The sequence below is a fragment of the Abramis brama genome (genome assembly GCF_963993115.1).
Source record: "Abramis brama genome assembly, chromosome: 10".
Lineage (NCBI taxonomy): Eukaryota > Metazoa > Chordata > Actinopteri > Cypriniformes > Leuciscidae > Abramis > Abramis brama.
The window spans coordinates 15511462-15535830 of record NC_139972.1 but is presented as its reverse complement, the minus strand read 5'-3'; the positions used below and the strand labels follow the sequence as shown (position 1 = coordinate 15535830).

Genomic DNA, 24369 nt, shown 5'->3' with positions numbered 1-24369 from the left:
TTATTAATCAGAAAGGAAAAATATTTTTTTTATAATTTCTTTTCATGTTGCACTATGTTGCTGTTAAGTTTTATGTAAAGTATACTTTGAAAATTTGCATTAAATCAAAAACTATTATTTCTTACTCTAATCTAAAAACAAAAATATATTATCTTTAATAATAATAAAAAATAGTAATGATAAGTTTCATAGTTTCATGCTTACCACCTTGAATTTAGATACATTTTAGATTAAGGGCACACAGTTGCAATAACACGTGCAGTAAACGTTAACTTGTTGGAGAAAAATAGTACTCTGCAATGGTAATGTTAAAATGTCACGGTTTCTACACATTATAACAACTAACTAATTTAAACAATGAACATAACAAAAATAACACGCATACTTACAAGATCGAAGTAGAAATTTGAAGGTTTTCAGAGTGTTGCTCGCCCGTTGCTCTCTGACAGCAGCCTGAGCCTCGTGTAAAATAAAATTGAAAATGGAGGAAATGTGTATCGCGAGATCTGGCTAAAGTGATCTAGTCGCGCAATGCCAGTAGTCCCAGTAGTCATGTCTCAGTAGTGTTTCGATTGTGCCATCTAGCGGTTGAGAAATGCAATTGCATTTGATTTAATTTGAAATGATAGTCATATCGTAGATTGTGTATGAATGTTATGTTTATGTGTGACAGCAAACATTAAGCTGTGTGAGCGAAAACATTTTTAAGACTAATATTCTTATACTAGGCTATATCGCTGGTCTGAATCAGGGCTATAGCCAAGCCGTACGTAGAACAGATTGCTTTGATTTCGCCAGGTGGGCTAAAGCAGACCGCATATAGTCCGTCCAATTCAGAGCTAAATCGTGACTACAGATCGACCATGTCGTGAAATGACACATTGAACCTTGTAGATATCATTACTAATGCGAACATGATGGAATATCAACTATTTCATGCACTGCCTGGCAAAAAACTACAATTAATCAGTTTTGACTAAAAGTGTGCTACAATAGCCGGGTCTGAATACGAGCTAAATCGTGGCTACGCACAGCCTACACATATAACATGTAAAATAAAGCAAACCAAACAACTTGTAATCACAGCTTACATGATGGAATATCATACATCTCACAAGTTATTTTGGAAAAAAATACATTTATCCAGATTCAATGTTATTTGGGCTAAAAGTGGGTTACACATAGCCGAACTATATCGGGTCTATATTTAACCGAGACGTTGAAATGACGGCTATTGCTTGCTGGGATTAAATTATTTACTACATTTAAAACAGTATTGTCATAGGCGTATTGCTCTATTTTGCAACGAAAGCCACAGCAGAACTGCAGCACACAGCGGTGATTCGTGAACGATTCTGTGGCTTAGAATGAATCGTGAGATTCAATGACCCGTTCATAAAAATAGCAGCTTGCTCAGGGACGTGGGAACTATATTGTGAGAGGGGGGGCGGGAGCGCTTAAGTCAACAGCGCTGAATATGATCTGCTTTTATGTAATTTTTCCTTTTTTATTCAGAATATTCACAAATGTGTTAGCTATGGCATGAAATATCTGATATTCCGATTGTCAAATACATGCAAGTGAAAGTGTATGTTTAAACACCTTTATAACGATCGCGTTAGTTGAGCTGTATGCGCGATGGGCGCCGCCGTGTTAGTTTGTGCCGCAGACGCAGTTCAGAGAATCGGATCTGTTGGATTTACAACACGTGAATTCATCCACTTCTCCCGAAATACATAAAAGTAAGTGGCTGGTGAACTGGGAGAAAGAATAAACATTAAAGTTACTTAAGCTACACAATGTGTATCTGATATGAATAAAACGTGTCGAATTATAATGGAAAGGATTATTATTATTATTACCTCTTCTAAATTCTAAATGTATTGCTTTTTTAGTACTTATGTGAATTTATATGTCTGAAACCTAAAATAAACAGTATGAACACTGAAAAGTTGTGATATATGACAGCTCTGAGCGCGCCTGTCTCTGGCTAAATTCAACATTTGAATTTAGCAGTTGATCATACGCTCCAGGGACCAGCCTAGACTGATTACACCGGTGTGATCGTACGTGCGAAAGGCTTAAAAACAAGACATTTTATGACACAACATTTTGAAATGTAGGCTTAAATCAAACACATTTTAATTCAGATTCCGTATTTTTATCTCTCTCTCTCTCTCTCTCTCTATATATATATATATATATAGAGGGGTGGGAAAAAGTGGTGGTGGAAGGGGGGGCGGCCGCCCCCCCTGTTCCAACGTCTATGAGCTTGCTTCCTTACTGAATGAATGACTCCATGACTCACTTATAAAGACAGTGACTTACTACTGGCTTTAATTTAATATTTTAAAAGTACCGGTATCACTAAGTTTTTACCATCATTGCATATTTATTGAACATTGTTTAATTTAAAAATATATATATATAAAAATATTGTCCCTTAATGGAAAAAGTGTGACTGCAGTCTAAGTGGAAGAGAGGGGGTGCCAGGGGGTACGGCACTCTAAAAACCACTGAACGAAAAGGGGTAGGCCTATGTAGAATTGCACAAGTGCTACTGCTAAAGAGTGCAATGTCAATACAGCCTGTTACCTTAATTTACATTTCTCATAAGCTTAATTGAATTGGCCTAGAGATAAAAAATTAGGACATTTTTTTGTCTAAAGACTACATATAAATAGCTACCAAAATTAATGTCGGTAACTGCAGTTTGACTAAAAGTTGACAAAAAACGCAATGACTTTTCGTCAACTAAAACTAGACTAAAACTATGAAAGACAAAATGACTAAAATGTGACTAAGACCAATAAGTATTTTCGTCTCAAGATGAAAACTAAGACTAAATCAAAAATGGCTGCCAAAATTAACACTGCATAGAATGTGTGGTCTTCAGGAAACCCGGATTCGACGCGCTGCTTTTTCGATGGTGGCTGGCCATCCAGTGAAACAGGAAATCTGGCCACAAACAAAGTGAAGTCTTTCTGGCCATTTGGCTGACTCGAGCTGCCTCCGGCTGGAACCAACTCAGCTAACGATTGGTCGTCGTCTGAAGAATTGCTTTATAGGTGAGGAACAAAAGGTTTATAAATTTACTTAAAATTATGAAAACTGGTATACTCTGATGTACAAATTGTTTGTAACATGTTAGGTCCTTGTTGCATGAAGAGACTTACACAGACAAGGAGTCCAGCAGCACAGCTGCGTCAACAGCATCCTGTGTATGAGGTTCCATTTGTGCCAAAATTTTGTCGACATGCTGTCTGTCTATGCTATGTGTCGTCTTCCATGTCTATGTGTCTGTTCACTGTTTATGTCCATGTCTGTCTGTCTATGCTATGTGTCGTCTTCCATGTCTATGTGTCTGTTCACTGTCTATGTCCATGTCTGTCTGTCTATGCTATGTGTCGTCTTCCATGTCTATGTGTCTGTTCACTGTTTATGTCCATGTCTGTCTGTCTATGCTATGTGTCGTCTTCCATGTCTATGTGTCTGTTCACTGTTTATGTCCATGTCTGTCTGTCTATGCTATGTGTCGTCTTCCATGTCTATGTGTCTGTTCACTGTTTATGTCCATGTCTGTCTGTCTATGCTATGTGTCGTCTTCCATGTCTATGTGTCTGTTCACTGTTGTGATTGCCCACATGACTCAACTTTTGTCTTTGTCCACTCAACTTACTCCTGTCATCTGTCCTGGTCGTTTGACTGTGTCGTCTTGCGTGTCAATGCTGCATGTGTCATGTGTTTCCATTCTGTCGTTGCTATGTGTCGTTGCTATGCGTCGTTTCCCTCTGTCGTTACTATGTGTCGTCTTCCATGTCTATGCTATTCGTCGTTGCTATGCGTCGTTTCCCTCTGTCTTCTTCCATGTGTCTATTAACTGTCTATGTCTATGTGATTGATTGCCCACATGACTCAACTTTTGTCTTTGTCAACTCAACTTACTCCTGTCATCTGTACGTTTTGATAGTTTGTTTTCCTATTTGAAATGAAATAAGCAGAAACGAGAAAACAGCCCCTTTATTCGTTTTTTCGAAAAAACGAAAAAACGAGATTTCGGCTTGATTTTTCGTTTTTTAGTTCACAGACAAAAAACGATTTTTTTTTTATTATTATTATTTTTTTTTTATGGGTATTATAAAATACCCATATTATAACAAATAGCCTAAATAAAATATATTTGGAAATTGCCCTTTAAAATGAAGGCTCAGGGTCCGTGTACTTTTTCGCTCATTCATTATTCTTTTTCGGAATGAAGATGAAATTTAAAAAAGGGTGCAGCTTGGTTTTTTGTTTATTAAAAGAAAAAAATCAGAAATGGCTGTATTTTGTTTTCCAGATGTATTGTTATCATCAAATATTAGAAAATTGAAATTCCGCTCGTTTTTTAATTTGTAAGATTTATTTGTACGTTTATTGTTTTTCATTTGACTGATCCTATCTTTACCCGGAAGTAAATTACACCGCCGTGCAAAGTCTTAACGTGTAATTAAACATTGCATTCATATTCTGTGCTCATCTGATTTTTTGTACATAGCATAGCCTACTTTGTTATGATTTTAGTATCATAATGATTAATAAATGCACGCACAATTATCCGTGAACTTGATTTGAACAAATGCCTATCAACTTGTGTGTGCAAAATTCTGAATTAAATGAATGTGCAGCAATTTGTACAAATTGAGAGTCTGTAGGCCTACTATACTGTTGTAGCCATTAAATAGGTAAGCGCATTTAGTTTCATATTTGTTTAAATATTAATGTTATTTTTTTTCCATTTATGTTGATTTATGAAAAGTGAACAGCACGAGTAAGATAGGATGCGCAATATATATCGAGAGACATGGAGCGAGTCAGACATGATTTTGACCACTTCATTACGTTTTGTTTTGTAGAAAGCCTTTCTTTAAAGTGAATTTCGTTTTGTATAAATTGTATCTTAATTTTAATACATTTTTCATCAACCAATTTCCTGGAAGCAAATATAGCCTAACAGACAATAATAATCATGGAGGTGCCCGCGCGGTCAATTGCATTGCACAAAAAACGATCGGAAATGTCGTCCAATTTTCTAATATTTGATGATAACAATACATCTGGAAAACAAAATACAGCCATTTCTGATTTTTTTCTTTTAATAAACAAAAAACCAACTGCACCCTTTTTTAAATTTCATCTTCATTCCGAAAAAGAATAATGAATGAACGAAAAAGTACACGGACCCTGAGCCTTCGTTTTAAAGGGCAATTTCCAAATATATTTTATTTAGGCTATTTGTTATAATATGGGTATTTTATAATACCCATAAAAAAATAAAAAATAAAAAATAAATCGATTATTTGCCTGTGAACTAAAAAACGAAAAATCAAGCCGAAATCTCTTTTTTCGTTTTTTCGAAAAAACGAATAAAGGGGCCGTTTTCTCGTTTCTGCTTATTTCATTTCAAATAGGAAAACAAACTATCAAAACGTACAGATGACAGGAGTAAGTTGAGTTGACAAAGACAAAAGTTGAGTCATGTGGGCAATCAATCACATAGACATAGACAGTTAATAGACACATAGACATGGAAGAAGACAGAGGGAAACGACGCATAGCATAGACATGGAAGACGACACATAGTAACGACAGAGAGAAACGACGCATAGCAACGACGCATAGCATAGACATGGAAGACGACACATAGTAACGACAGAGAGAAACGACGCATAGCAACGACGCATAGCATAGACATGGAAGACGACACATTGTAACGACAGAGGGAAACGACGCATAGCAACGACACATAGCAACGACAGAATGGAAACACATGACACATGCAGCATTGACACGCAAGACGACACAGTCAAACGACAAGGACAGATGACAGGAGTAAGTTGAGTGGACAAAGACAAAAGTTGAGTCATGTGGGCAATCACAACAGTGAACAGACACATAGACATGGAAGACGACACATAGCATAGACAGACAGACATGGACATAAACAGTGAACATACACATAGACATGGAAGACGACACATACCATAGACAGACAGACATGGACATAGACAGTGAACAGACACATAGACATGGAAGACGACACATAGCATAGACAGACAGACATGGACATAGACAGTGAACAGACACATAGACATGGAAGACGACACATACCATAGACAGACAGACATGGACATAGACAGTGAACAGACACATAGTCATGGAAGACGACACATACCATAGACAGACAGACATGGACATAAACAGTGAACAGACACATAGACATGGAAGACGACACATAGCGTAGACAGACAGACAGTGAACAGACACATAGACATGGAAGACGACACATAGCATAGACAGACAGCATGTCGACAGAATTTTGGCACAAATGGAACCTCATACCTGTGGTCCGACCAGACGAGCGCCATGGTCCAGGTACAACTGCACAGTCTCCCGTTGGGGCTCTGGTAGCTTTTGCGCTGCAATAATAACGGCCCTGCGCACATCCTGGCTAGTGAAGTGGGGCAGTTTGTGCCTGCAGAAACAAAATGTAACATGAAGGGTGACCTGTGAAATGACTATGACTGACAAAATGTATACAGTATACAGTCACACACATGCATATGTGCAGGTACGTACAGTTCATGTAGGTGACTGAGGTCTCGTGATACACTGTGACCGCCTCGTCGGAGGATACAAGAAAGGCATTGGATGGCTTCTTGTGACAGATGTTCCCTGGCCTTATCTTACTGAAGTACACGTGCAGACACTATGGAAAATAAATAAATAAATAAAAGCTGCAAGCAGCATTTATCGGGGTTCAAGCATTTAAGGCCTTTAAGCAGATAAGGCAATTTACTAATGAAATATATTGTTTTTAAAGCTTTTTAACAGTTATAGTGCCACCTATGGTCCAATCTCCATAAAATGTTGCATGCTTGTTCAGAATGTTATGTCACATATGCTCACCAATTTTCATGAAGTTCTGAGTTTTTCGTTTAGGATTTATAGGCCTTTGATTGTTTTTTTTACTACACCCATTTTCAAAATGATCCTGTTATAGCTACCCAAAGGGTAAAGTTCAACTTTTTTTGACAATTATTGATCTTGACAGTCCAGAGAATTGTACTGCACTGGTTTGGTTCTGATCGGGCGAAAAACCTAGGTCTAGTTCGCAAAAGTAGGTTTTTAACATAATCGCTAGTATTTAATGAACAAATTGATTGACAGCAGTGGTTCTTGAGGCAAAGTTGGTCAGTATGAGGTGATCTATCAACTGATATGCATCACGTGATTACAGAGCCGTAAAACTCGTAAGTGCCAACTAGTGGTTGATTACTTTCAAAATTCTTACAGACATCTAGGGCCACGGGTCGAACATGCCCACTGAGTTTCGTTCCGATCGGCCTCCCTTAACCATGTCTTATAGTTTGCACAATCCTCATTGGCCAATGGCGGCCATGTTTTTTGAGATACGCCAATGTCCTCATAGACATACATGTCACCTTGGACCAAGACATTGCATACCCATTTTTAAGTCAATCGGACTAACGGTCAGGTGGTCATAGCCCTTTTTATGTTTTTTTCATGTTATAACGCCATCTATTGTTCAATTGTTGTGATTTTTTTTTTTTTTTTTTTTTTTTACTGTGACCCCAGATTGAACTCATACATATGTGTAATGAGTTTGGTGAAGATATCTCATTTACTTCTCGAGCTATAGCCATTTTAGTAAAATAGGCTCTTCCCACAACGTTGATTTTGCACAGTTTTGCGACCGTGAATCGAAATTTCATCTTTTTTTGATAATTATTGATATTCAGACTCCAGAGAACATTTCTGCACTGGTTCGGTTAAAAAAAAAATCAAGTCCTTTGAGTCCGAAAAACAAAAGAAAATTGTAATTATCCTACCAGTTGATGGGTTCAAATTATGGTTCAAAGGGAAAACAGGTCCGTGGGCACTGGTCAGCAAGCCATTTGAGCACATTTAATTGCATCCACTAGGCAGACGATCCACCTCCAAAAGATGAATTATGGCACAAAACAGGATACACTTGCCGATCACGTTCACATAGGAAAAAAAAAAGAGAACAAGAAAACGCAGCCTTGGAAAACACAAGGCAAACGTACAATATTTAATTTCTGATTCAGCATTTCAGTACCAAATCATATACATGCGCAGCTCAAATGACACATTAATCCAACTTTTCGACAGTTATTTAACACATCAACACTCATTAATCACTCATTGTCTCAACTCATGATACAATGAGCATTGTTACACGTGGTAGCTTTAGCCCACGGCTAACTAGTTCAGCTCGCGCTGTACTAGTCACACAATCACAGTTACCGATAGATTATGATTATCATTTAGTACAAGGAGTTTCTAGAGAAATGCTCCGTGCTGTTGTCTTGTCTCATCTGATCCGTTCTCATCTGATTCTCTCTGCTCATGCTGACAGCGGCGCCGGCGCGACCAGTGGGCGGGCCTTATGAATATGCCGCTACTGTTGGCTCTCAGGGGTGTCAGTCACTGCAGCACAATCAGTGATTGGATGAATCGCGTGTTATTGCCCAGTGGTGTGGTCGAGTGCATCAAGTAAAGAAAGAAAAAATGAACTAATTGAAAAATTTAATTTGTCCAGAACAGAGCGACACGACTCAATTTAAACTGTTATGGAAGAGCTAATATACTAAGAATGCACTGGTGAAGGATTGTCTCTCTGCTTTATTTTAGAAGAAATATTTCTGTCTCTAGAATTCCTAATGTCCTGTACTCTCAACTTTTGTATTAGTACTATTCATAATTTTTACACCAGGCATGCATAAAAGGGATGTTGGGTTAGTATGTTTCATTGACTTGACTTTTTATTGTTGTTGATTAAATGTAGTTTTGTATTTTTTACTTGTTGGGACCCCCGGAAGAGTAGCCACTGCCTAGGTAGTGGCTAATGGGGATCCAAATGAACTTAGATGATTGCAGCCAATACAGGCAATTTACTTTTTTGACAGTTATAGCACCACGTCTTGCCTGATCTCCACCACTTTTATTAAGTGTCCTCAAAAGGTGCCCATACATGTCAAATTTGTTGTAAATATCTCATTTTGTTTTGAAGTTTAGACACTTCTATTTATGAGAGCATAAAAATGATCCATGGGTGACAATGATTGGATTTTTTTTTTTGTCAGTTCCTATCATAATTTTGACATTTGGGCATTATTGTTTAGCTATTGACCTATGTTTTCAAATTTCCTGTGGTGTTTTTGTCTCGATCGGAAGATAATCGCAAGTTTTTTAAGCGCTAAATTACAATGATACACAAACTATAAGGCGAAACCTGGCATGTTTGGTATCGTTGGACTCAGGAAGGATTCAGGATTTCAACGGACTAACGGTTGGGTGCGTTTATAGCCATTTTAATGACTTTTTTCCCTGTTATAGCGCCACCAAGTGGCCAATCGTCGCTATTTTTTTCAAGTGACCTCAGATTGAGCTCATGAACATGCGTCCCGAGTTTAGCGAAAATATCTCTTTCCATTCACAAGTTATAATCATTTTAGTAAAAGTGGCCCTGGTGCCATCAAACATTTTAGTTCCCCTTAGCGACCGTGAATTTGAATTAAGAATTTTTTTGATGATTATTGATAGTCACTGTCCAGAGAATATTTCTGCAGTGGTTTGGTTCCAATCAGGCTAAAAACCTAGGAGTAGTTCGCAAAAGTAGGGTTTTCAAAAAACCTCAATTTACTCGGAATTGGCGCTGAAGGGCGAGCATGTCCGAGGCATGCATCTTGCCCGCCTTGAGCCAAGGATTCCAACGATATAAGACACTTGAGCCTACGCCTAACGGTTGAGGAGTTATGAGCCATTTCGTACTTTTGACTGCTGTAGCGCCCCCGTCAGGCCGATCGGGGCGGGCCTCTGAGACGTTGTAGGCGGTGTGAGTACTATCAGCCCCCAAAGTTTCAAGTCTCTACGACTTACGGTTCGGTCTGCCTGATCAGTTTTACATGGAGAATGCTGCGTATGACCAGCGTCGGCCAATAGTGAGCCTACGTGTGGCGTACAACACAGATGCGCTACGCAGTTATACTACGTGAAAAAACTCGAGGCCTAGAGAGAAGGAAATGAATAGTGGAATAAAGTCGTTATTTTTGTTGTTTTTTGCGCACAAAAAGTATTCTCGTCGCTTTATTAACTTAAGATTGAGCCACTGTAGTCAATTGGACTACTTTGATGATGTCTGTATTACCTTTTCTGGACATGGACAGTATACCGTACATACATTTTCAATGGAGGGACAGAAAGCTCTCGGACTAAATCTAAAATATCTTAAACTGTGTTCCGAAGATGAACGGAGGTCTTACGGGCTGGGAACGACATGAGGGTGAGTCATTAATGACATAATTTTCATTTTTGGGTGAACTAACCCTTTAATATAAGCCTTGACAATGAAACAGACAAGTCAAGGAAATCTGTCCTGTCGCCTCCTTCATGTCCGTCAAATTCAGCCAGAGGTGCCGCTCAAGCACCGTCAGGTTTGCCATGCTTCGACCGATCGACTGGGCTGTTGATTTTGTGGCTCGTAGGGCCAGGTCTGTGGCGCTGCGCAGGTCCCTGAAAGCCTCCGGTTCAGGTCCAGACTCGTCCATTGAGCGGAGAAGTTTAGCCTGAAACACCTGGAGGACAGTCATGGTATGAAGTGCCGAAGCAGCTTGGCCAGCGGCGGCATATGCGCGGCCAGCGAGAGCTGAAGTGGTGCGGCAAGGCTTTGATGAATGTGAAGCTTTGGCCTTCCATCCTGTAGCGGAGGGCGGGCAGAGGTGAGCGGCCACCACCTCCTTGAGGGAAGGAATCGCCTCATAGCCTTTCTCCGTCGTGCCGTCCACAGAGGAGAGCGTTGAGGAGAAGGAAATCTTTAAGCGAGCTGAGTGCGGCGCTTTCCACGACTTAGTCAGCTCGTCATGCACTTCTGGGAAGAAGGGGGCGGATCTCTGCTGAGGGGCCTGCCGGCGCCCCTGCAGGAACCACTTATCCAGCCTGCTGCGCGTGGGCTCCTCGGGCGAAGACCACTCGAGCCAGAGGTCTTCAACGGCCCTGGTCTTCACACGGAGAAACTCTGCATCAAAGCCCGTTCTCGCTCTGGCTTGTGTTGACGGTGCGGGGCCGGAAATGGAGCTCGCCCACTCGTCACAGTCGGATGCAGCGATGGAAAGGCTGTCATCCTTCTCTTCATCCTCGTCCGATGCCCCAAAAGAGACAAGACCTGCCGCTCGCAGAGGGGCGCTGGTCCTGCGTGAACAGGACCGGCGAGGGGGTTTCCTCAGGAGAGAGCGAGGCACGCAGGGACTGGGCCGGTGTGTGCTCATTTGTCTCCGTCCGCTCTGGCATCCTTTGTGAACGGCGCTTCTTTTTATGTGGCTCGAGCAAAGGGAGAGAGAGAGCGGGAAGCGCAGGGTCGTTGTCGTCGAAAACGGCCAGTCGAGCCCGCAGGGTGGAGAGATCCATCATGTCGCACTCAGGGCAGCCGACCTTGGCGAGTGCAGCTTCCGCGTGGTCACGGCCCAGACAGGAAGCGCAAAGGATGTGACGGTCTCCACCGACGAGAGGGCCTCTGCACGAGGCGCAGAAAAGTGATCATTTAGAAAAGTGTGACGCAGCGGCAAACACACTTGCGTTAAAAGGATATGGCGCACCGGATGGCACAGCAGAACAGCGAGCTGAAGGCGGCGTCAGGAAGCCGACATCCTCAGATCTGCGAAGCAGCTGCTTATTCCGCTGAAGGCTCTTCGACGGCGGTGAGGAGGCTTCTATCAGGAGATCAGCGAAGTGGTGATTTCGCTTGTCATGGTTAATAAACAGTGGATTCAAATGCAAGTAAAACTCAGTTTATTGAATACAGTTGATGATAAGGTAGTGAGTGGTCAGAAGCCAGAGTCCAGGAACAATCACCCTTGGTAGCAATTGGTAGCAAACAGCAGGGACGCTGATTGACAACCCAGTAATCGCGATGGTAAAGGAATTCCGATGCGCTGGCTGCCAGGACTCGGGGGAACCGAAGAACAGAACCTCCGTAGAAGAAGGCAGAGTGAAGAAGACAGGAAAACTGGATACAGGTGCAAACACAGTAGAAATGAAGACAGGCTGGAGACAAACACACCGGGAACATTCAACAACGATCTGACAAAGACGAGACGAAACTGTGAGCATAAGTGCCGCTGATCAGATGCAGGTGGCGCCGCTGATCACGCCCACCTGCACACACAACAATACGTAGCGAGAAAGAGTCAGTGAATTCATGAACCTTGACATCGCTGAAGGAGATAAAATCTGAGGTCCTTGGCGAAGAATGGGTGCTTTATAGCCTTAGGCCACGCCCATTCTGGCGGGCTCTGATGTGCCAGGGCGTGAAGTGTCCTGATTGGTTTGTGCGTCTGAGCCGCCTCGCCATAGGTTCGTGCAGTTGTCGCAGCACAGCCAATGACCGTACTCGCCGTTCATCTGTGTATGCTGTGCAGCTGCACTGCGTTTTAAAGATTTGGCTTCAATATTCTTGAGAAAAGGAGTTTTCCCATAGCGTAAGCTAGCCTTACGCAATACGAGAGACCTTTCGAAAGGGAACTGGGTCGCTGTGAACAGAGCTTTTATTTGAGGAGGTAAAAAGCGTGTTGTTTTACTTAACCATTGAGGAATTATAACCAAAGTGTGTTACAAACTTACATGAAGACCCTAAAGAATCATAAATTGTGGAAATTGGGCATCCGATGACTGAGCACTATTACACAAATATTTTGAGGTTAATTTAAAAACTGAGGGCTGAGGGTAGACTAGTTTACTGTCACAGTTAGAGTTGCTGGTTTCCATATTCACCAAATCCTGTAACAGAGTCAGCGTATGGTTGTCTCAGATGTACATGTCCTCTTGCAAAACTAGTGAATACCTAGTATGCCAGTGATAATTAACTAACAATGACCTGGCGGTCCACCAGCGTTTTTTGGGCGGCACAAAGTCAGCGGCTTGACACGGTCGGACCTCCGGCGGTACACCATCGACAACCCGAGCAATCTGAAAATCCCGTCGGTCTGCCAGCGTTTTTTGGGTGGCACGCCACCAGCGGTTTTCCGCGGCTGGGCCACCGTCGGCACACCAGTGGCAAGCCGATAGTCGGTCCACGTGTTTCTGAGCGCTTACAGGACATCTTTAATTTATAAATGTATATTTGTTTTAATTTATTTTTACAGTTAAAAAGAATCTGAAAAAATAAAAATAAAAAAATGGTGAAACTGACCTAATAGCTGTAATTATATCAAAAGCAAAGAGTTGGTGGTATAAAAAAATACTGCCTATGAGCATTTTTAGCATGCGTTCAAATGAAATATGGGGCTTGAGTGTTCGTAAAAACAATTTAAAAAATCTGAAATTATAAAAAAGCCACAATTGTCCCACTATCACGTGCAGGAGTGGTAATTTGCACCTATGAATGGGTCATAGAACTTCAAAATTAGTTTTAAATTCATGATTTAATAATGAGATTTTTATTCAAGTAAGGTTCTAATTCTAGATGTTTATGTTTGTAAATGCTGTGTGACTTTGACGCGTTTTAATGTGCGTGCGCGTGAACACACGAGTCGCCTTCAAACACTGGAGCGGAGATGAGTTGCCATGGAAACGGCGCGGGACCGCACTACTGCAACTGTCAGCAAAACTCCGTCTCTCGCTGTTGTTTTCACTGCTTTCAGGTGAGTTTAGCCTCTACAATCACACAAATAATACACACAACTGTTCTTGACACTGCTCTTACTTGTAATTGACATGCTTCTGTTGAATATTTACTTTATAGAAATGGTTTAGTGTCTTCGAAAAAGTCCGTTAGCATCTCAACCGTTTTCAGAAGAGGTAACGTTAAGGTTAGGCTAACTTTATAGCTTGCTTTTGTTTATTAAAGTTTGGGCCTTTAATCACATCTTATGTGTAAATGAGAGGTTTTTATAGTATTGTAAAGATTTTGCTTGGAAGTGAGCTAATTTATTTAACATAAACGTACTGTTAATCGGTGACGTCACTTAAGTTAAGTTACATGGAGTGCTCAAATTAGCTGAAACTAGCTCAATGGTTAACAAATATTGATAAAAATTGTTCTGTGATTTCAGCAGCAACAAAATAATCCCTCTACAACAGAGGGAAGCTCCACGACTTCAACATTTCTGAAGAAAGCTGCTGCCAGAGAAGTGGGAGACACAGGTGAAGTGAGGAAGCTCTTTAAATAACTTCATCCATTTTCATGTCTGGAGAAGATGTTATTTTTCCCAAAAATACTAGTTAATGTTATCGCATTAGACTGAAACTTAGTGACTTTTTGTTCACAAAGGGTATAACTGCTTCTCAAATATTTGACAATTTTTGTTCTTTTTTACTACACTTGTGGTGTTCCTGGTCAAAAATGGCCTACAAAGAAATAGCTTATAAATCACTTGTTATGCTATATTATCACCCAATTTTGGATTCAATCTTTTGTCAACTTGTTCTCTTGCAATTAGGACTGGTTTTATATTTCTATTTGCATCTGATTAATCGTAGGCCTCATTTATCTGAGAGAAGGCATTTATGAATAATTTTGGAAATATTAAATAAAATATGAAAACATTTGCACTGTTATATCAAACTATTCTACTTTAATGTTTCACAAGGAAGTTTGATTTGTTTTGTGTGTGTATGAATGTCAGATGGATGAATTAATATTAGATGCAGGTCAGGGTAGGATCAAGTTTCTTTCTGTGAAAAAGAATGTGTGTAATACTCAAAATAGTTTCTGTGTTTTAATGTGTGTGTGTGTGTGTGTGTGTGTGTTTGGGTAGCGTCTGTATGCATTTGGGTTGTGTGTGTATGCATGTATTGACACATGCACAGGTCCAAGGGCTCGATGTTTGCAAGCACACATGCACATATGTGTACATGAACATAATGCACATGTTCATATTTTACTTAATATTTCCAAAATTATTCATAAATGCCTACGATTAATCAGATGCAAATAGAAATATAAAACCAGTCCTAACTGCAAGAGAACAAGTTGACAAAAGATTGAATCCAAAATTTGGTGATAATATAGCATAACAAGTGATTTATAAGCTATTTTTTGTAGGCCGGTCATTTTTGACCGGGAACACCACAAGTGTTATAGGGTTTTGAACACAACACAATGGGCCCTATCTTGCACCCAGCGCAATTGACTTTGTACACCGACGCATGTTTCATTCCTATTTTGCACCCACACACAGCGGACTTTTCCCTCCACAGATGCACGTCGGTAAATTAGGGAATGAACTTGTGCTCCCCGGGGCGGTTCAGCGCAAAGAGGAGGCGTGTTCCGGCGCAAACGTTCCCTCATGCTTTTTTGCAGGTTTAGAAAACAATTCCGCCACTGACCGAAAAAAAATAGTTTAAAGTCAGTGGCGCGTTGCGCATGTTATTCATATGCTATTTTAAGGGCGCATGCTTGGCCGTAATCAATGAAACGTGAGCACAACGCACACACACTTTGATTCTCTAATCCACACAGAAGCAGCAGTAAAGGGGCGGGGCTACATAAAGTCTATACTGGACTTCCCTTCATCTTTTATGCGCATTAATATCCTTATGGAAGAGTCCTGGTGGTAAGTTGGGGTTAGTCTTGAGCAGGAGTAAGTGCTGTGGGGTAAGAGCTTCCAGATCATTAATATCATTGGAAGGCATGGTAATAGGCCTACTATTCAGAATGGCTTCACATTCACAGAAGAACGTCTGAAGACCTTCCTCATCCAAGTTTTGTTCTCTCAGTGTAGCACCCATGATTTTCCTGATGGACCGGATGATTCTCTCCCACACCCCTCCATGGTGGGATCCGGATGGTGGATTGAATAACCATCTGATGTCACGTTGGAGCAAGCTGTTCTCGATTTGTGAAGTATTCCACTCCTTTATTGCCTTTCTGAGCTCATGATCAGCTCCAACAAAGTTGGTCCCATTATCAGATCTCATCTCCTTCACCTGACCTCTTCTCGCAATGAAGCGACGCAGAGCTTGAATAAAGGAGTCTGTTTCCAATGATGTTGCCATTTCTATGTGGACCGCATGACAAGCAAGGCAAGTAAATATCACCCCATATCTTTTTACAGATGATCTTCCACGTTTAATGTTGAATGGCCCAAATAGATCCACTCCAGTTCTGGTGAAAGGTGGCTCGTCTGGTACAACTCTGTTTCTTGGTAAGTCCGCCATCATTTGTGTGCCTGATGCACCATGCTGTCTTCGACAGATAGTACACCGTGACAGCATTCTTCTGATTGACGAGGGAGCATCGATAATCCAGTACTTTTGATGTACATGAGACAAGACATGATTACGTCCACTGTGTCCCAGCCGCTCATGCGAATCCTGGGGAATCAGATCAGCCACACGATGGTTCTTAGGCAGGATCATCGGGTGCTTGGCTTCGGCTGGCATGGATGCTCGACTGAGCCTCCCTCCAACACGAAGGATTCCCTCTTCAAGTTGTGGATTCAGTCTGAAGATTTGACTACTCTTCTTGATGGAGTCCTTTCTCCGAAGAGCAGATATCTCTTCCTGAAACCTACTTTGCTGACAATGGCTGATGATATCCGTCTCAGCTTGTCGCAGATTGTCCACGGTCAGGTAAGTCTGTTTGAGACTCTTTTTGTAGCTCAACATCTCCCTGTTCACCCGTTGTTGATCACTGTACAATCCATTCATCTCCTTTCTCTTCCTTGACAGGTTTACCAGGGTTCCCTTGAGTCGTGTGAGCCTTCACAGCCTTCTTGAGGTGTATCCATGAAGAATAGTTTTGAATTAGTTGTTGCATTGCATCAGTGCTTTCTTCTGCTGTTGTAGCATTGACAAGTATGCCTTTCTTGACCTCAGGATCTTCAGCTGTGAGCTCTTCTAGGTGATCATGCTTGTCTGGCCATTCCCTTTCAGGTTTACTGAGGAAGACAGGCCCTGCAATCCAAACTTCGTTCTTCATGAAGACACTCACCTTTTGTCCCCTGGAGGCGCAATCAGCAGGATTCAACTGAGTGTTGACGTATCTCCATTGCTGCACTTTTAATGCTTGCAAAATTATGGCAATCCTGTTCGCCACAAATGTCTTAAATCTGATGTTCTCATTTGCTAAGTACTTGAGTACGGCAGTACTGTCCGTCCAAAACCTGGAATCTGACAGTGGCAACTGTAGTTCTTTCTTCAGCATGACATCCACCTTCACAGCTAAGGCAGCCGCCGTCAGCTCCATCCGCGGGATAGTTGGTGGTTTGAGAGGGGCAACCCTTGACTTTCCCAAGACAAATGAGCAGCATATTTGGTTGCTACTGTTCTTCTGGACTAAGTAAGTAACAGTACCATAGCCTGTTTCGCACGCGTCACAAAAGTGATGCAGCCGAGCTTGCACTGTTTTCCCAAACTCAGGTGTTTTAAAGCACCGATCCACCTTAAAGTCAGTGAACTGTTGAAGTTCTTCAGTGCACTCTGTCCATTGTTGTGCGAAATGTTCTGGCACATTGTCATCCCAGCCTGTTCTTAGTCTACACAATTCTTGCAGGATGTTTCTAGCAGGCAGTATGACTGGCGACAACATTCCCAGTGGGTCGTAGACTGAACTCATCGTAGACAGGATTCCTCTCCTGGTGAGAGGCTTCTGCTCTATGTGCACGTGGAACTTGAACTGATCTGACCGGATACACCACTGCACTCCCAAAGCTCTCTTGATGGCGAGTGAATCCTGGTCAAGATCGAGATCTTTGACTTCTGTTGCCCGGTCCTCAAATTTTTAACAACACATTTCGATTGTTCGTCGTCCATTTTGTCAGTCTAAAACCTCCTGTTTGACAGATGGCCTTCAAGTCTTGGAGTAGTCTGACTGCTTCTTGTTCAGTGGCAACTGATCTCAAACAATCATCTAGATAAAAATGATTTAAGACTGTATCCACTACTGCTGCACCAAACATGTTCTTGTTGTCCTCGGCACACCTTCTCAATGCATTACAAAACACCTGTAAGCTCGATAAAGTCATCACCTTCTAGGCTACTCACTTCTAGGTCTGATACAGCTTTGCATGAGACTGTCTTTTGGTCTCCCATAGTAGTGAGTAGGATGTTCACATTTTTTCCTTGCAGGTGAAGGTCGTTCGCCAGCTTGTTAGTGCAGAAGGAGGCGTTACTCTCTGGATCCATGAATGCATAACAAGTCAACACCTTGTTGCCTTTCTTTGCCTTTACTCTCAAAGGAACGATGGCGAGGACACTACCTGTACCCCCGACCCCAGTCTGAGAGCATGCTTCCCCTGCATCCACGAATCCACTGACAATGGTTTGCTCTTTCTGTGGAGACTCCTCTTTTTGCTTCTCCTGTGAAGCCTCTTCCTTTGGTAAGTCTTTAAATTTCTGCTTTATTTGTAAGAGCGTAGGGTGTGTCGCTGAACGTATCTGACAGCTCTTCTTTTCTTCACAGGCATTACTCATGTGTCCTCCTATAAGACAACTCAAACAAAGTCCTTTGCTCTTAAGGAATTCAAGCTTTTCTTTGTGCAACTTTCTTTGGAGTTTCTTGCACTGTTCCATGGTAGTATCTCCCAGACAGAAGATACAAGGTTTCATGAAGGCTTTGTCCATGTTTGTTCCCTTCTCCTGAGCTTTCTTGTTTCCGGCACCAGCAGCATCTTTCTCAGCTTTTTGTTCTTTTACTTCAGTGGCTAGTGTTGTGATATTTTTCTTTCCACTTGACCTTTCAGTCTGACGCTTTGTTTGTCCTGAGATTTCACCAAACACAGGGTGTGCTGCCATTTCAGCCTGTGTGTTGACAAATGACACTAGGTCTTTGAACTTTGTCCGCTGATCTTGCTTTTTCTGAATGTCTATGGCGACACTCCTGAATCTCTCTCTCAGCCTGTATGGGAGCTTTGAGATGATCGTACGCATTTTCCATCTCTAAGTACTGCAGATCTGACATTGCATTATTGCAGTTTGTCAAAAAGAGGGCGTATGCTACAAGTGCCTTGGTGTCATCTGCTTTAATGGCAGGCCAGTTTAAAGCCTTGTCTAGATATGCCATGGATATCTTATATTTATCACTAAAGCGTTCCTTTAGCAGTCTCTTGGCTTCAGGGTAGCCCTGATCTGGATCCATATGAAAACAGCTGCACACTAAGTCATTAGGCTGCCCATTTGTGTGCTGTTCTAGATAGTAAAGCCGATCTTTGCTGTTTTCAGTCTTACTTTCTATGCGGTGCTCAAAGGCTCTCATGAAGAGATGTTTTTTTTTTACAGGTTCCACTTGCAACAGTCATGCAGCAGCAACGACGAACTTGTTGAGACCGTTAGCAATCCACTTAGCACTCACCAGCCATGAGCACAGCGCATGATAAGGCTAGTAGCCGAAAGTCGGCTAGTTTTTCCGATTTACAAAAAAGAATGTGAGCTGACTAATACACTTATTTTAGTTGCTAATGAAATAAAATATTCTTAATAGAAGTAGCTAGAAGTTAGCAGGTAAGAAAACCGTTCGCTTCCACAGCTCTCAACATCTGAATCACATAATGAGAATCAACGTAATGTAGCCGGAGTTGGCCGCTTCTTAAAGAGGCAGTACAGTATTTTACCATATGTACTAAATCCTATAAGAATATGAATTTTAGTATGTTTTTAACCTTTTAAGTATTATTTAACATTTTAACCATTACATGAACTTCTAAATTAAATTATTTACCCTTTTAACATTAACTCTTATTCACATTACTATGAATTGACCCTTCGCTAAGCCACGCCCGAAAACCGCCACAGGCCAATCGTGGCTTAGCAACCGTAACTAGGCGCGGGAGGTCTGGCAAGCTTTCGAGCGAGGGAAACATGCCGAAGCGTTGTGCGTATGGATTGTGCAAATCTGATACCCGGTATCCTAAAAGTTTGGACGGGGTGGTGGATTTTGTTCCCTTCCCGAAACCTAAAACCCAAGGGGAGAAATGCCAGGCGTCATCTTCATTTATATAGCGCTTTTAACAATGTAGATTGTTCCAAAGCAGCTTTACATTGATAATAGGAAATTAAAAGTAAAGTGTTTTGGCTTTATAGCAGCTCTAGAATTAAGTTATTGTCCAGCTCGTGGATCAAGCAGTGTGATTAAAGGCAAGACGGAGGCTCACTGACATAATTTAACGGTACTTAAAAATATATTTCAACATTTTGTTAATCGACGGCCAAACCGTTACCCCAATCCGATCGCGACTCTCCCGGTGTTCTAGTAAAAGTAAAAGGTAGTTAGTAAAAGGAGGGAACATCAGGGGGCTTGCCGGAGATCTCCAAGGAAAAGGTTGGTATGCAAACTTAATCAGTTCATAACAGTAAGTTAGTCCGACGTGTGAGCAGTAACGTTAGCCTGGCGCACTAAAAATATAAGCGGGAGAATGGTATCATTGCAAAGTGGTCAGGCTAATGTCTTGTGTTTATTCCACAATACATATGGATAAGCTGTTTGTTTTATAAATATTAGAATATTTTCAAATTTCACTTACCCTGCTGGGCATGCACAAAGCTGTTCCTCAAATTTGTGTGTTTCCCATTTGAATGGTCAGCATATGAGGCGGTTGCTGCTTGCGCTGGGACCTAACGTTATGCTTTAACTTCAATTTTGATGAAATTATTCTCTAATCGTTTGCATATTATGTCGTGGATATAGCCCTCGAATGCATACTGCAGTATTGCACTCTCATATTTTCACCTGTTTGCCAAAAATGACTAATTATCTCCTTGGGAATGTCTGAAACCAGTGCATACATACTGTAATAGACGTGCCAGGCGCAAAAGCTTGACAGGCGTAGCAACAGTAACTAAGGAGGGCGGGGCTTAGCGAAGGGTCAATTGCACTTTGGCCTCTACACTAATTAAGAAATCATTTTCTGTATATTCTTTCTCTTTTCTTTCCTTTTAATAAAACCTGTCATTGTATAATAATATTGTAGGCTCTGTGACAAATGGTTTGTTGTGTTTTCCTAGATCCTTCCATGCTGATGTCCTGCACCGTAGCAGAGTTGAGCTGATCATCATCTCTAAGGCGCTATCAACCAGATGACTAGTAAGTAAAACCAAGCCAAAGAAAAATGTAAACTTGTGGACAATAAAGGAACTAAACTAAAACTTCAAACATACTCTAATGTTGTTGGTAAAAATATATATTTGTTTTGAAAGAAGTATCTTATGCTCACCAATACAGTAAAAACAATAATATTGTGAGATAATATTAAAACATTTAAATAACTGTTTTCTATGGAGAAGCATCACATTATCCTTCAGAATTCATTCTAATATGATGATTTGATGAAACATTAATGATTATTATCAGTGTTGAAATCAGTTGTGCTGCTTCATATTTTTCATTTTCAGGATTATTTGATGAATAGAAAGAAAAAAATGCATTTATTTGAAACAGAAATCATTACTCTCTCTGGTCAATTAAATGCATCCTTGCTGAATAAAATATGAATTTCTTAAAAAAAATATAAAAAAAATTGTATTGAACCCAAACTTTTGAGTTTAGTAGTGTAAACTACCATTTATATATGTTCTGTCTATTTAACAATTAATCCTGGAGAGAGAAAAAAAGAAAATGGATTAAACTGTTACACTGGTTTTCACAGAAATATTAAGCAGCACAATTGTTTTCAACATTGATAATACTCAGAAATGTTTAGGACGTTTGCATTGTGAGAATGTACAGTATTCAAATATAAAATTGCTGACTTGTTAGGTCATGTTTTCTCATTAAAATCAGATGATTTCCTATTAATTCAATTGAATGTAAGGGAATAACTCTAGAATAACCTTCCTGATAATGTTTGGGGCCCAGAAACATGATCCTAATTTAAATCTAGATTAAAGACACATCTCTGGAGCCAAGCATTCAATTTACACATCTCATAATCTTGCACTACAGTTAATGTGATGAAATAGTAAAAAGTGCACATGATCATCTTTTGCCTGAAATAATATGAACAGCAGCAATGCTAATCTTGCTCCTGTTGCTTCCCTGTTTCTATCTCAGGATGCTCAGCAAGTTCACTAGAGATTACAGCAGCTCCAGTTTGGATCCAGCCTCACTTGTGAAGACTTCTAATGACACCAACACTCACAAAGACTTCAGATGATGGCAACTATAGATGGACACAAAACTGCCAGATATTATCCTTATATTGCATTGGCCCGGTTTCACACACAGGGCTTAGATTAAGCCAGGATTAGGCCTTAGTGAAATTAGGATATTTAAGTAGCTTTTTAAAATGTACTTTAGAAAAAAAAAGAAGGAAAAAAAAACATTACTGGTGTGCATCTTGAACCAAAACAATGGCACTGAAATATTTTAAGATATGTGAGTGCAAGTTGCTTCCAGTTAAGACAGTTCAAACATGCATTTTAGTCTGGGACTATCTTAAGCCTTTTCTGTGGAACCGGGGAAGGTTTGCATGACAGTTTTGCTGACGAATAAACAGGAATATCTCAGTACACGTAACTCAGAGAAACATTGTTCGAACATATTACCAACATTGCAAGAATAGCGGGTTGAAAATCTGCAAACTTACCCTTTAAAAATGTTGAAGGATAGCAATTAGGACTTTAAACTCATGATTTGTATTATCTTATGGACATTACCTTGTTGTCAGAAGATGCTCTCCAGTGAGTAGCAGTCGCCTCTGGCTGATTAAAGGATATTTTGCGTTTGTATAACCTTGAACATGCATTTTTTTGTAAAGCTGCTGTGAAACGATTTGTATTGTGAAAAGCACTATATGGTTTTACTATGGTACAACTGTACCAACCATGTTTTGTTTTTTTTAAACCATGGTTCAAGTAGTAATATACATATGGTTATAGTCATGATTACCATAATTTTACTGCAATTATTACAGCAATATAATTGCTGTAATAATTGCAGTAAAATGATGGTAATCATGACTATAACCATATGTTTTTAAACCTTTTTGTTGTGAAACCATGGTTCATTTTGTTAGCAACTATGGTTTTACTGCAAATGCTGTGGTAAAACCATGGTTCATTTTTATAAGGGTACAAATTATCCTACAATGTACTTGACTAATAGTCACATTGGATAAAATAATCTGATAGATGTAATGCAAATGTATCCATTTCATCTGTTCACTGAAAATGAATTTAATAAAAACAAATTTGCAACTGCTAATGAGACTGGTGTACATTACTTTTTTTTTTTAATCCATTATAGTGTAAGGGAATTTTGGTTAGCATGAGTAACTGATTATTATGAACCGTGGACCGACCGTGGTCCGCCAGAAAACACTTATTATAAACCAGCGGCACGATAGCGGACCACCGTCGGGAAAGCGGCGGCGGCCGCTGGAGGTCCGCTAGAATAACGATGAGCAAAACGCCAGTGATCCGCCAGCGGCGTCCGCCGGTGGGCCGCCAACTTTGCCACCGGTGGTCCGCCACTGGCCCGCTGGACTCATGTTAGCTGGAGATCATCATTTATTCAGCGCTGTTGACTTAAGCGCTCCGTGGATAGACTGAAGGAGTTCTCCGTGGAGCTCGCTGAACTCCCTGCTCTGCGTAAACGCATTGCCTCTTTTGACGCGTTTTGACATAGATTTCATTGAAGGTAAACTGGAGCGGCCACACTGAGCTGTGCGTAACGCCCACACACGTGAAGTGAACAAGACAGAGACTGTCCGGTACTGTCTGAAATGGAAAACTCTGTGGCGATCGCTGCATATGTGCAAACAGATTTAACTAATTATAAAGTCAATAAGTAGCCTACTATTGACTATACATAATAGTCTATACATAACACAGCCTACTATAGCCTAGGCCTACACTAGACCCCCCCCCCCCCCCCCCCCGAGCAAGCTGCTATTTTTATGAACGGGTCATTGAATCTCACGATTCATTCTAAGCCACAGAATCGTTCACGAATCACCGCTGTGTGCTGCAGTTCTGCTGTGGCTTTCGTTGCAAAATAGAGCAATACGCCTATGACAATACTGTTTTAAATGTAGTAAATAATTTAATGTTACCCTTCTGTTTGTTGAACTGTTGTATAAAATCAATGTCTCATTTGAAATCGTGTGGATATTCAGGAAACATTGCATTCTTGCTCGTATAATATGATCGACATTAAAAACTCCGGATATCAGCCTATATTTTGATCGCAGATTTAGTAGCACAGATAGCGCAAACGGCTCGTGGCAGAACACAGACCGACTGAAAGACACTTTAATTTAAGTAGAAAATGTCAAATGAAGATCGCTAAACTCCAGCTTACTTGTCTGTGTTGTTTTCAGATCATTCGCGCTTCTTCAGCAGTGTAGAGAGCGC

At 40.8% G+C, this 24369-nt stretch overlaps 1 protein-coding gene across 2 annotated transcripts in view; it reads left to right on the top strand.

Annotated features, from left to right (window-relative positions):
* Positions 1-6386: 6386 nt before the first annotated feature.
* The window catches only part of LOC311090252 (integrin alpha-E-like), a 60441-nt gene continuing 42458 nt past the window's right edge, over positions 6387-24369 (top strand). For both annotated transcript variants that reach the window (XM_084125472.1, XM_084125471.1), the window contains exon 1: positions 6387-6414. The gene's annotated coding sequence lies outside the window, so the exon portion shown is untranslated. The remainder of the gene's footprint in view (positions 6415-24369) is intronic.